Raw genomic sequence first — 15,425 nt, forward strand, 5'->3', positions numbered from 1 at the left:
TATGTAGCACTAACTCTCGGTGGAGCTGCTGGTTTAAGCGGGCTTGTTACCTTCACTCTCGACACCCCTGTTTCACGGGCACCGGGTCTAGGGTTCCGTTGAGTTTACCTCTGGACGATTTAAGCACCAACACTTGAGTACGTTTTCAATGCTTTATTGAACCAAATAACGAAGGAAGTAGCAGGAAAGGGTCCTCCCCTGGGATCTTCTCGGTTGTCCAGCTTCTTCACTCTGGATAGACAGCTCAGGACCATTCCTCTGCTGCTGTGGTAGGCCCCAGACATGCTTCTGGGCCCACCCATGCAGCGCAGCAGCGCGGGCCTCCAGAATGGAGGACCACGAGGTAGCACTCTAACGCCTACCTGTCGGCCAGGAGGGCCAGCAGGTGGCTGTAAAATGAACCCCAAAACATGGCGTCTGTCCCATAAATACCCTCTCCCAGAATGCAACTCGGAGGACCACCTCCACCGAGTTGTCTCCGGGACAGAGGAGCATCCATACGCTTCGACACTTTGCCCTTCCAACACCAGCCAATGGTAACAGCGACACCCACCGGCTCAGTGTGGAACCACACGCAACGTCAGCCAAGCTGGAACAGAGGCAAATCTAACTTCCCTAACGAGCAATTCACTAAATTTACCTATCAGATGGTAGATCATAAATCTACCAGCGCTACATACTCCCCCCACTACAATAGACGTTGTCCCCAACGTCTGTCCAAAAATAATTATAATAACTCCCAAGCCTGGGAGTAGGTATTTGAGCTTAAAACTTGGATTAGATAGAGAAGAAGGAAAGACAGTGGAAAGACATTATGAGATTAACATCTATAAAACAATATGTTCACGTCCGTAAACAAAACCATCCTATGACTGTACACAACCTCACTATCTATCTAGCTGAAAAGCCTCACAGCTTGATAGGAGAGCAAATGGTTCCTGAAAAGGAAAACATGTTAAACACACACATATCCTGTACAATTTCAGGAGCAAAGCCTCATTTAAAAATGAGATTCTCTTCCCATAATCTATTATCAAAAATAATCTTTAGGAGTCCATCCCTTTATACATTTTTTTTTCACATGAAAGAAATCTGGCTAGCAAAAAGAAGTCCTTGGATTCAAAACACTGAAATGAATATCCAGACCTTGACCACAAAGATCTCTTTATACTTACACTAACTAACTAACTAACTTCAAAGTTCTTTTGTCCATAGTTACCAATAAAACCGGGGATCTGGCAAGGTCAGTGTCTTTCCCAGTTTATCCACTGTGGTAATGAAATATACAGCGTCATCTTTTCCGGGCATGCAGATGACCATTTTGTCAGCATAGATGTGCCGACCGAAGTTCCAGTGCATAAAACATCCACCAAAACGTTAATCCATTTTAACAGAACATCCAGTCTTTCGGAAAGGCTTAGGCACAGACAAGTAGTCCCAAACAGCTTCACCTTACCAAAGTTCCCGGTTAACTTCAATCACTTGCATTACGTCCTGAGGGACATAGGGAAACTCCAAGCCATACTCCGTAGCTACACGCTTGTTTAACATTCTCTGCAAACGTACAAGTTTGGGCAAGGATCTGTTCTTTCCCATACCAGGAGGCACACAGGAATCCAAGGATTTGCTCACCATAGACCCAGCCGGTGTCTGTAGTGAACTAACAACTTTTGACAAAGTCTCATTTACAGTGCTGTGTGGCTCCACACAGGGTGATGTCTTCCCAGAACTCAGGGCTGTCCATTCAGGGAAAGTCATAGCAGAGGCAATGTCTTCACCTTGTGACCATAACAGATCTTGTGACATAGTCTCAAACAAGTCATTATCACCGGAAAGATCTGACATGGATTCTATTTCTGAATCTCCCAAATCTTCCGCTGGCAGATACTTATTTACAGTCCCAGATACATTCCCCACCAGCTGCTTACCCCTTCCTGTCGTGGACTTTGCTGGATCCAGTTCGGGTAGCCTCGGGGGTAGGCCTCGGCCACAGCCGCGGGAAGCCTTCACATATCCCACCTTCCTCTGTACAGGTACAACAGAGACAGGCATGGTGGACTCAGAATTCAAAGCAATGTCCACTGATGAGACGGCAATAGCAGTGTCTCTCTCCGGAACAACAGGCAAAGTGACGGCCTGCCGCTCTCTCTCCGTAGTAATAGCAGCTTCTACTGTGGTGATACCTGTTGCCCAATCCATACGATAACCACGGGGCGACATGGTAGGTTGCTCCACCACAAACAAATACTCTCCACATTGCGGACATCGACCAAATGGATGGAGATGTACGGCCAGTCCTTCACATTTATGGCAAATCATGCCCAGTCCCTCAATATCTCCTGAGGTATATGTCACGGAATGTCCCACACTCCACTTGAGTGCTTCCATCAGTATACCACTTCCTTGTAGTCTGGATACAGATATCAGATATTCCAAATGCTTCCAAGCACAAAACAAGGCGACACTTGCTTAGATGCTAACATGAAGTACTCTTTATTTGAACCAGAATACAGTCTTATATACAGTAGAAGATGAGGTTCTCCCCTCCTGCTCATATTACTCTAACAATACACCTGTAACCTAATTAACCTAATTAACATGAGTTAGTTTACTAAATCATTTACCCAGACCAGATGACTCAGAGACATGACCTGTAGGACACAGACTTGTGGGCACCGAGCTTCACACAGTAGTATAAACACAATAGCAGGAGCTAATTACAATTATCAATACAAACAACAATCTCCCCCCTCCTCAGCCTAGTCATTAACAACTATAGTAGGATTAGACTGTTCGTCTCCTAGCCAGTCCTGGAAGCTAATGTGATCAGCTCACTCAATTAACAGGTTGAGTTCAGAATCAATCAAACCAAGAATAGTCTCTCCATACATCCTGGGTGATATTGTGGACAAATATTACTGTCCCATTTTAAGTAGCCCAAGATATATTTTCTCACTCACCCTGTGCCAGGATAGCACAGGGTGACTTAGACATAAGAGGTGTATGGGGAGCTGGAACAAGGGCATCCCCTACTTTTCAAGGGATTCTGAGTTCCACGGGCCCTCTCGCCACATCTCTCCTCTTTCGGCAGAAGACTAACACAGGAGGAGACCCCAGACGGGTTGACTCTGAAGTTAGTCAGTAGTTCCAGTCCTCTAATGCCTGTACCCACACAGTACCCCAAATAAATTGTTCCAAACAAAGCATTACTCACCCAGCCAACCTCTGCCTCTCTCAGAGAACATATCTGTCGCTGGGGAGAGGCCTGGACTGGCCCTTCACCCTGGAGTCCTTTCTGCCGCTGGAGAGAAGACAGGGTGATTGGGCTCACTCCGTCATGCTGTTGGGGATCTGGGCCGACTGCCCAGCATCCCTGGGGTATACAGGTGGAGACTGAAGTCCCATCCACCTTCACAGGAAATCCATCCTCTGTTAGTTGAGGGCAGAGTTCAGCAGTCCTCGGCCCTGTTGCCAGCCCTTCTGCTGAAAACCCCACACCATCTGCTCCGGCTAACTGTTCTGGAGGGAGGCTGGCTTCCTCCACTCCCAAACTGTGTAGCTGCCATCGGGGAGGTGAGCCGGCTGCTTCTTTTTCCATTCCCTCATCTGGCTGCTTGGACGACATGTCTATGGTACTGTCTCCCAGGTGCACTGATCTTTGCTGGGGAGGGAAGGCCGCTTCCGCACCCTGGCCAACTGTTGGGGAGGGACAACACACACCTCCTCTCCCTTCTTCCCCTGTATCTGCTGCTGGGAAGTGATTGCCACCTTCTCACCTTGGGCCTCCGAAACTGCCACAGGTGTGGGGCAGAGGTCTTGGACCCTCTGTCTGGTTGCCAGCACCTCTGCTGGGGGTTTGCTAGGCGGTTCCTCCTCTACAGAAATGTCTATTAAATCCCCAGTCTCTGGAATTGCTAAAAGTGTGGGGCAGAGTTCTTGGACCCTCTGTTCAGTTACCAGATCTTCAGCTGGAGAAGTTTGTTGTAACTCCACAGATACTGCTGTTGGTGCTGGGCAGAGCACTGTGAAGTTTGGCCCTAATACCAGCTCTTCTGCTGGAGGCTCATCAGGTTGTTCTTCCTCAGCAGAAAAGTCTATTAAATCCCCTATCTCTATAACTGGTGTCTGGGGATAGAGGTTCACCATCTCCTGTCCATGGAACCCAGAAGATGTTATCAGTGCTGGACAGAGGTTAGCAGAGCTCTGCCCTGTGGTCAGCACTTCAGGTTTGGGGACGGCAATCTTCAGATTTTCCACTGCCGATTCTCTGGCATGCTGCTGAACGTGTTCTAGCAGTTTCCTGTATGCCCTTTCCAGATGCTGTTCCTTCCTTAGCAAATAGTCCAGATCAGGTTTGAGCTCTGAGACCCCTGCAAGACTGAGCATAGCCTCTCTATATTCTCGCAGGTCCTCAAGGTCAGGTTCCCCTTCATCGCCAAACATAAAATGATCTGTAAGGCTCTCCCACAGCAATCCAGGGCCTCCAAAAGTCATATCCCTCCGGAGAGCATTCTGTTGTCTCCCCTAAATATCCCTCCTCTGTGTGCCATTGCAGAGCCCGATAATGAGTGTCCAGCTCTATCTCCTGCTGGACCAGCCTGTCCAACTCAGTCACCCATTTTTTCTGGGGCCGCTCTTCCAGGAATGCCATCTGCATTGCCCGTTGGTCACTGGCCCGTTGCTCTTGGGTTGGAAAGCACTTGCCCTGTTTTATACCAGCGATCTGGAGGGCTCCAGTCCAGAGCTCCACCCGAATTTGCTGCCTAAGCTCCAGGTATTTATCCTCAGACACTGTCCTGGTGTATGTTGAAAGGATGATCCGCAGCAGCCCTGGGAACTCTGATGCCAGGTTATTAAATGTGGCTGGGTGGCCCTCGTTACAATATGGCACCTCATCCCAATAATTTGAAAAGTCAAGCCAGAGGGAGGGAGTACAGGGATTGTAGCGGTGCCAAGAGAAACACAGTATACTCAGAATAAAATCTAAATTATTTTTATTAACACAAATTATTAAAAATAGACATGAGAATCACAGGAACAAGGTGTGCATAATCGATAAAAACAATTTTTGTAGCAGAATTTATCACGTGACTTGGCCTGAAGAGCGTGACGGCCAGTTCAGTGGATAGGTATTTAGATATCCGACATGTTTCGCCTGTGAAGGCTTCCTCAGGGACAGATGTTTAATACCTATGATGCTACAATTCACTCTATAGAGAAAAATATAACAATCAAACAAAATTCTAAGACCTTTATTGCATTAGATATAGATATAGAAAATGCTTACAAATGTTTGCGAACCGTCAGAGTAAACCACCAATCACCACCCAAGGATAACCCCAAAAGATCCCCCACGCACCAGGGCACCAATGAAATCCCCAGCCAAGCTATCTCTGGATGGTAAAACAAATACCTGCAAGTCACCAGGGACAGGCGTAACACGCATCCGGAACAGGGCCTCAAACACAGATTACAATGGGTAGCTGCAGGGGGCAATCAGAAAGGCCTGACGGAATGTGTGTCTAGAATAAAGACACATTCTGAGTATACTGTTTCTCTTGGCACCGCTATAATCCCTGTACTCCCTCCCTCTGGCTTGACTTTTCTGATGCCAGGTCCATATCTCCGCTGGGGTGACTGAAGTCTGCTATCCTGATCTTGGATCCAGGTGGAGGTTTAGATTTCCCAGACTGCCGGAAGCTTCCCGCTGCTTGCCAACAATGTCACGGAACGTCCCACACTCCACTTGAGTGCTTCCGTCAGTATACCACTTCCTTGTAGTCTGGATACAGATATCAGATATTCCAAATGCTTCCAAGCACAAAACAAGGCGACACTTGCTTAGATGCTAACATGAACTACTCTTTATTTGAACCAGAATACAGTCTTATATACAGTAGAAGATGACGTTCCCCTCTCCTGCTCATATTACTCTAACAATACACCTGTAACCTTATTAACCTAATTAACATGAGTTAGTTTACCAAATCATTTACCCAGACCAGATGACTCAGAGACATGACCTGTAGGACACAGACTTGTGGGCACCGAGCTTCACACAGTAGTATAAACACAATAGCAGGAGCTAATTACAATTATCAATACAAACAACAATCTCCCCCCTCCTCAGCCTAGTCATCAACAACTATAGTAGGATTAGACTGTTCATCTCCTAGCCAGTCCTTGGAGGCTAATGTGATCAGCTCACTCAATTAACAGGTTGAGTTCAGAATCAATCAAACCAAGAATAGTCTCTACATACATCCTGGGAGATATTGTGGACAAATATTACTGTCCCATTTTATGTAGTCCAAGATATATTTTCTCACTCACCCTGTGCCAGGATAGCAAAGGGTGACTTAGACATAAGAGGTGTATGGGGAGCTGGAACAAGGGCATCCCCTACTTTTCAAGGGATTCTGAGTTCCACGGGCCCTCCCGTCACAGTATACAGAACAAACCTCCCCTGCAGCTTCAGACGAACACCAGTATCCGTAAGCAGGGCACCGGTCAGCACAATATTCAACGCGGTGCTTGCAGGGAACATTCTTGGTCCCATAATTGGCTGCATCGCCGAAAAAGACATGGCCACACTCTGATCTTCTCAGCACGATCAAGAGGCCTCTCTTCTTCTCTGGCGCCAAACACATACACGAATCCCACGTGGTATCAAGTAGGGTAGGCTCCTCCCACTTGTTCTTCTGATCACGTAGCTCCCAGGCTTTCACTGGCGCCCGCCGCCTACGCATTCAGAAATAGAGTCCTGCAACTTTTAACCTCTTCTCTTCCTGAAAACTTTGACAAAGTCCAGCTCTCACCGTAAACTCCCAGTGAAACACCTCTCTGGGCTGTGAGAACCGATGGTCAACAAATCCCGGACGACACCCCCACATGTAGCACTAACTCTCGGTGGAGCTGCTGGTTTAAGCAGGCTTGTTACCTTCACTCTCGACACCCCTGTTTCACCGGCACCGGGTCTAGGGTTTTATTGAGTTTACCTCTGGACGATTTAAGCACCAACACTTGAGTATGTTTTCAATGCTTTATTGAACCAAGTAACGAAGGAAGTAGCAGGAAAGAGACAGGAGGGAAGCTGCAGGGAAGCTCAAATACCTTTCTTTAGGATTCTTGAGAACATCCTTTAAAGTTGAATATTGTAATTGGATGCAATCCCCTTGTGGGACCCAATCTTTGCTCACCTGGATAGGCCTCTCTCACTAGCTCAGCAGCCAGTATGAACAAAAGTCTCTGCCACAGACTTGCTTGAAATAAACCCATACGATCCTCTGCCACAGGATGTATTAATTTTTGCAGTGAATGTCAGACACAGTACTTGGACCTCTAAGCCAACCCGGCAGTACTATGCTGTAGAACTACTTTAGGATACGTCCTCCAACCGAGTCACCAGGCCCCTCTCCAGACCAGCACTCTGCATGATCCTTCCATGACGGGTCCTCCCCTGGGATCTTCTCGGTTGTCCAGCTTCTTCACTCTGGATAGACAGCTCAGGACCATTCCTCGGCTGCTGTGGTAGGCCCCAGACATGCTTCTGGGCCCACCCACGCACCGCAGCGGCGCGGGCCTCCGGAACGGAGGACCACGAGGTAGCGCTCTAACGCATACCTGTCAGCCAGGAGGGCCAGCAGGTGGCTGTAAAACGAACCCCAAAACATGGCGTCTGTCCCATAAATACCCTCTCCCATAATGCAACTCGGAGGACCACCTCCACCGAGTTGTCTCCGGGACAGAGGAGCATCCATACGCTTCGACACGCTTGCCCTTCCAACACCAGCCAAGCCAATGGTAACAGCGACACCCACCGGCTCAGTGTGGAACCACACGCAACGTCAGCCAAGCTGGAACAGAGGCAAATCTAATTTCCCTAACGAGCAATTCACTAAATTTACCTATCAGATGGTAGATCATAAATCTACCAGCACTACATGGATTTCATAGTTTAGCAGCTGTTTATTTATTCATTTATGCACTTTAGCGCTGTATTTTTTTAACACCTTTACAGTTGTTATGATGGTTAGAAATATAGCATTGTAGAAATTGCTCCAAGGACTGATTGGCTCGTTCTGTGGCCCCATTAGACTGCGAGTGATACGCAGAGGAGAAAGCAAGCAGAATTCCCAACTGTGCACAAAAGGCTCGCCAGAACCGGGACACAAACTGCCTACCCCTGTCCAAGACAATCACCTTGGGTAGCCCATGTAAGCGAAAGATCTCCCATGCAAATATGGAAGCCAGTTCCTTAGAAGTGGGTAACTTAACCCCCCTGGCGGTATTCCCGAGTGTGGCTTGGGGTAAGATTTCAGTACCATTAGCGGTAACCCCGAGCTACACTCAGGATCGCATTGCTGGATCCTGGAAGAGGTTACTTACCTTGTCCCCGGGATCCCGCGATGTATTCCCGCTGTGTATGGCGGCCGTGCTGTGTGTGCCCTGGCTTCCATTCCCTGCAAGCGTCGCTACGCAGGGGGGAGGAACCAGCGGCAAATTCAAAATGTATAAAGCACAAACACACTGATACATTGTAATCCTGTTGGATTACATTACTAAATAAAATAAAATTGACCTTAGTTTACCCCCCAGTGCTTTGTCCAGTACCCCTGCCTGCAGTTTTACTGTACTTTCTGTCTGGAAACTGCAGCACGACCATGCTATCAAAAAAGCGCGCCTCTACTTCAAAAGCGGCATATGACCTGCTGGAAAACAGCGACAGAGAATCGCTTGCAGAAGTGAGCGATAGCGATTCTTGGGGAAGTTCGTCATCAGGCACGGAAAGCGATTTTAGCGATGATCCTGCGACTGTGCCCAGTGATGTGTGGACTTGGTGCTCGATTGACTGCAGTACGGAGCACGCAGCGTCCCCAAGATTCCCATTTACCGGAGCACCTGGTATCAAAGTGACCTCCAACTCTTTTTGACTGATCAGGTTATAGAAAGAATTGTTACGGAGACAAACCGGTACCAGGAGCAACAAGCTGCTATACCTCAGAGGTTTTCAAGGAGCAGAAAGTGGGAACCAGTGACCAAAGAGGACATCTGGAAGTTTCTGGGCCTAATTATTCTTCAGGGAGTGGTGGGGAAACCCCTGCATAAGTAGTACTGGACAACCAACAAATTACTAGCCACTCCTTTTTTTTGGCACCATCATGTCGGAGTACAAATTTTCTCTCATAATGAAATATCTGCACTTTCAAAATAATGAAGAATTTGATGAGACTTCTCATCCAGCTCCAAAACTGAAAAAGATTTGGGATCTATATCAAATTATTCAGAAACATTTCCAGCAGCCCTATGTACCAGACAGAGATGTCAGTATCAACGAAAGTTTAATGGCCTACAAAGGAAGACTTAGCTGGATACAGTACATCACATCTAAGAGAGCACGATTTGGCATAAAATCATTCATGATCTGTGAAGCCAGCACTGGTTACATATGGAATTCGGTCCTTTACACCGGGAAAGGGACCAAATTCAATGAAATACTTTGATTGAGCCATTGCTGAATCAGGGGTACTCTGTAACCACAGATAATTTTTATACTTCTCCAGAACTCTATGAGTTCCTTCTACAGCACAAGACGGATGCATACAGGACTGATGGCGTGACATGCCGCCAACCTTTGGCAATAAAAAGCTCAAGGCAGGAGAAATAGTTGCCTGGCAGAAAGGCAAAATGATGGCACTTAGATGGCGCTACAAAAAAGATGTGTGCCTAATGAGTACCATTCACAACACCTCTACTGTCATGGTACATACAAAAGGTGGAAAAGATGTAAAGAAACTTCAAGTCGTAATGGACTACAACAACACCATGGGAGGTGTTGACAGAACTGACCAGGCCATGACTTTTTATCCTGCTATGAGAAAGCAACAAAAAAAAATACAAAAAAATCTTCAGGCATCTTCTTGAACAGTGTCTGTGGAACGCTTTCATTCTTCTAAAAAAAAAGAGTGACAGGTCTGTGGTTCATGCGGACTTTGTTTGGAAAGTTGCCAAACTTATATTTCCTAAGCACCAAACACCAACCACTGTAAATAGATCTGGACTTTGTGCTGCTAGCGTTGTGATCCCGGAACACCTGACAGGTCGACACTTTATGGACCACATTCCACCAACGGAAAAGAAGGCAGCACCCACAAGGATGTGTGTGGTTTGCTGCTCTAAACGTGACGACACTGGAAGGAGAATCAGAAAAGAAACCTGACTGTGACGTTGGACTTTGTGCTGTACCATGTTTTACAATTTTCCATACCCGAGACGTTTAATAAAGCAATATGACTACTAATATTGCACTCTTGTTTGGCCAAAAAAAATCCCATGGGTTGGGTCAGTGTTTTTGAGTATATTATTTACTAAAATGTATTGAATAAAAAGTATTACTACTATTATATTATTATTTGTTATTATTTATAGTTATTTATTATATTATAATTTATGATTTTGTGTTTCAAACTTTATCATACCCAGGATGTCTACTAGACTCTTGTTTGGACAGATTTCAGTGAGTTATTCCTAAGAATGACAGGCCTACAAAATAAAGCTCCAAATTTCCATGCAAAATAATGGTACCGCTTTCAGCACCTAAAATCTGAAATAATCATACCGCCAGGGAGGTTAAGTGGAATACAATGACACATCTTTGAGAAGCGGTCAACCACTATAAGGATAACTGTGTTGCCCTGGGAGTTGGGTAACTCCACAATGAAATGCATAGACAGGTGGGTCCAGGGCCTCTCTCCATTGGGTATGGGTTGTAGGAGGCCCACTGGACGGTGTCGTGGAGTCTTACTCTGAGCACACACGGAACAGGTAGCTACGAAGGCAGTTACATCAGCACATAGACTAGGCCACCAGAATTGTTGGGAAATGGCCCAAAAGAGTTGATTCTTCCCAGGGTGGCCAGCAGCCTTGGGAGAATGGTAAATCTGGAGCACAGCAGAACCGAGGCTCTCTGGGACAAAGCAGCAGTCACAAGGTTTATCAGGAGGAGCATGGACCTGAGCAGCAAGAATTTTGTCACCTAAAGGAGAAGTCAGACTGGTGCGAACCATAGCCAGAATACAATCAGGAGGAATCACAGGGACCAGAACCGACTCCAACTTGGAAGTGGAGGAAGATTGTTGTGACAAGGCGTCAGCCCTTACATTCTTAGTACCGGGTAAGAATGAGACAATGTAACTTGGCAAGAAAAGAGCCCATCGTGCCCTTCTGGGAGAGAGGCGTTTAGCCACAGACAAGAATGTGAGATTCTTATGGTCAGTAAGAATGAGAACCGGCACAGTGGTACCTTCGAGGTGATGTCTCCATTCTTTCAGGACTAAAATGATCTCCAACAGCTCTTTGTCACCAATCGTAATTGCACTTCGCAGGTGACAATTTCTTGGAAAAGTAGCCACAAGGATGCAAAGCGCTCTAGGAGGTAGGACGTTGAGATAGAAGGGCGACAACTCCAGTCTCAGAAGCATCAACCTCAAGAATAAAAGGTAACATAGGATCAGGATGTGCCAACACAGGAGCTGAAACAAAGGCACAGGCTTGAGACTCTCAAAGGCCTTTACGGACTCTGGAGACCAACTCTGTAGGTTACTCTCCTTTCTGGTCATATCAGTCAGGGGCTTGACCAGAGATGAGATGTTATGAATAAACTTCCGATAATAGTTGGCAAAGCCCAGGAAACGCTACAGAGGAAGTAAACCCATGGGTCGGGGCCACTGTAGGACTGCTACAAGTTTCTCTGGGTCCATTGAAAAACCAGCAATGGAAATGACAAGAATTTAACCTGTTCACAATGGAACTCGCACTTCTCCAATTTACAATAGAGATCGTTCTCTCTTAGTTTCTGAAGCACACGACACATCTGTGTGGTGGCTCTCCAGGGACTTAGAAAATATGAGGATATCATCGAGATAGACCACCACACATAACTGCAACAAATCTCGGAGGACATCGTTAATGAATTCCTGGAAAACTGCCAGGGCCTTACAAAGACCAAAAGGCATTACGAGGTACTCATAATGGCCTGTTCTGGTATTAATAATGTTATTAATAATAATAATCCTTAATCCTCACGAGATTGTATGCCCCTCTCAAATCAAGCTTCGTGAAAACTGTTGCTCCCTTGAGGCGGTCAAATAACTCCGTAATCAATGGAATCAGATAGGTATTCTTAATCATGAAATGATTGAGACCCCCTATAATCAATACAAGTTTTCAGTTCTCCACTCTTCTTCTTCATGAAGAAGTAAGCTGCACCAGCAGGGGACAAGGATTTGTGGATGAAACCTCGAGAAAGTGCGTCTGCAACATACTCCTCCATGGCCTTATCCTCCAAGACCAACAAAGGAAAAACCAGGTCACAAGGGTGTATGGCACCAGGTTGAAGCTCAATTGCGCAATCATACGGCCAGTGTGGAGGCATACTACCAGCTTGACCTTTGTCAAAGACATCACTAAAATTGGGGTACTCCTTCAGCAGGGAGGAGAGTGAAGAGGTGCACATGACCCTGGTTACCTTCTGGAAGCATGTCTTACTGCACTGTGGCGACAAGGAGAGAACCTCAGCATGGAGCCAATCAAAAGAGGGGTTGTGCCTCTGTAACCAAAGATAACCAATAACCAGCAGAAACTTAGATGAGAGAATAACTTGGAATTGGATTATCTCATGGTGAAGAGCCCCTACAGCCATGGACAATGGAACCGTCTCATGAGTCACATGGGCAGGCTATAGAGGTTTCCCGTCAAGAGCCTCTGTGGCAAGTGGAGTGTCACGCAGCTGCAGCTGAATCGAGTGCTTCAATACAAAGGCAGCATCAATGAACAGGCCCCAGAGTCGATTAGAGCCTGTATCTTGATGGACGACTCAGCCCAAGAAAGGGTGACTGAAACCCAGTTATACTTCTGGATAACTGGGGACGAAACAACGCCACCTAAGGTCTGTCCGTGACAGGACCTCAAGGTTCAGATGTTCCCTGGCTAACATGATCAACTTCTCCAGCTCAGTGGGTATATCTTGGGCTGCTATCTCATCCTTGATGGAATCCGAGAGACTATGAGAAAAAGCAGCCACAAGGGCCTCATTGTTCCAAGCAACCTCTGCTGCCAGAGTACAGAATTCAATGGCATAGTCAGCAACAGTTCTCATACTCTGTTTAATGGACATGAGGCACTTGGCAGCAGAAGCAGAGAGTGCGGGAACATCAAATACCCTTTTAAAGGAGGCCACAAACTCAGGGTAACTCAAGACAACAGGTTTTTGCGTCTCCCATAGAGGGTTTTCCCAGGCCAAGGCTCTCTCAGAAATCAAAGATGTCATGAAACCTACTTTGCTTCTGTCTGTGGGAAACGCCTGGGGCAGCATCTCAAAGTATATCTCAACCTGGTTGAGAAACCCTCTGCATTGAACTGGATCGCCCCCAAATCGCTGGGGAAGCAAAGCTGAATCAGACATACCTCTTATAGAGGTAATACTCGAGGCGGGTGCCTGCACAGAGACTGGCGCAGCAGCAAGGGCGGCCTGCAACTCAGGTTGTACCGGAGCAGCCACAGTGGGACATTCCAGGTGAGCCGTGCGACTCAGGAGCATTTGTAACGCCATGGCAAGCTGATCCATGCGGTGATCTTGCTCATCGAATCTGGAAAAAATATTACCAACAAGTGGTTTGACTGTATCTTCTGAATTCATGGCCTTCGCCTACTGTCAGAAACCATGAAATCAGACCGAGACAGAAGTACAGTTAAATCACACTTGTTTAATAATAAAAGTAAATAGAACAAACGTACTCAAACGTAGTTCAGGAACCTGAACAGATAGTCAGACAAGCCAAACGTCAGGGTGACGGAGATGAGCATAGTAAAACAGCAAGCAGGATCTGGAGCCAGAAGGGATGTCTGTCAAGCAAGTCTTTTAACAGGAATGCAGGACAGCAACTCTGTGATGTTGACTAAGGTGAAGGCAGAGCTCCTCTAGACTCGACGGCTTAAGTAGGCAGGGCTGACGAACAGGATATCAGCAACAGCTGAGTAACTGTGGAGAGATAGGAGCTTTCAATAGAAAAAAATTCCCCTTTAAGGATGTTGGGCAGAAGTGAAGTTTGACGTTGCTTCCGTCATCCAACGTCATTGAGTCGAGTGGGGACCATCATTCCCTCACTTGACTCACAGCCTCTGAGGGGAAAGGATCGTCTCCGCTGATACTGGCGGATCCGGTAAGCAGTGGAGATGACAGGAACATGCCGGGAGGGGGGTGGGCACCTCTCCTGCCGCCGATAAAAGTGATCTCATGGCGAACCCGCTGTGAAGACCATTTTTATCCTAAAGAGGACCGGCTGACATTTCAGAAAATAAAGTATTCTACATCAAAGTACCGACGTACAGCTATGGCGGTTTGCGATAAGTGGTTAATGAATGAGACATACAGTATAATACAAGCCACAATGTGAGTAACTACAGAAGGTAAATATAATAAATACAGTATCAGTTCACCATTTTAAAATAGACCTATAGTATTCCATATCTTTACATTTGCAGTATATGAATAGAATACTATATGTACAAAAAGTGATAACTATAGGACCTTGTATATTTTTTTTCAAATGACTGTAGTGTAATGCCCTGTACACACGGTCGGATTTTCAGATGGAAAATGTCCGATCGGAGCGTGTTGTCGGAAATTCCGACCATGTGTGGACTCCATCGGACATTTTCCATCGGATTTTCCGACACACAAAGTTTGAGAGCACGCATGCTCAGAAGAAATTCCGACACGGAACAGCTCGGTCTGGTAAACTTAGCGTTCGCAATGGATACAGCACTTTCTTCACGCTGCAATGTAAAAAATGTTTTAATACAGCGCACTCTCTTCTTCTTTATAATGTGAGAAGAATTAAGTAGTTTTGCTGCTCATATTCACACACTTCTCACAAACTTCTTTCTTTACTATTTATCGGGATTCCCTCAATATATTTTGATTTGTCACATCTGACAACATTATTTTGGTGTTGTATTTTTTTTTTTTTTGGTTTTAAGGCAGATTAGTTATTTTTGGTTTGTATTTTTTTCAAGGCTGATTTTTGTTGTTTTGGATTTTTATTTGTACTCCAGAAAATTTTTGTGTGTGTTTTTTGTGTCAAGTTACCACAACACCATTGATATGTTGTTCTATTTAATCTGTAGGAGATTGTTTGGTGTTGTTGTCACTTGTTAATTTCACATTGTATTTTAGAAATGTACCTGAATCCTCACCAACAAACTGTCCTTTTTGGATGAAAACACACATAGGAGAGTATAAATTTCCAAAAAAAAAACATTTATTAAGGGCTCACAACTAAACAAAGAGGGAGGCAACGCTGGAGAAACAGCAGAAATGGGTGAAGCCTTGGACCCCCAGGGCACACATCAACTATTTTGAAGCA

Source organism: Aquarana catesbeiana, linkage group LG09 (assembly GCF_042186555.1).
Source record: "Aquarana catesbeiana isolate 2022-GZ linkage group LG09, ASM4218655v1, whole genome shotgun sequence".
NCBI classification, from domain to species: Eukaryota; Metazoa; Chordata; class Amphibia; order Anura; family Ranidae; genus Aquarana; species Aquarana catesbeiana.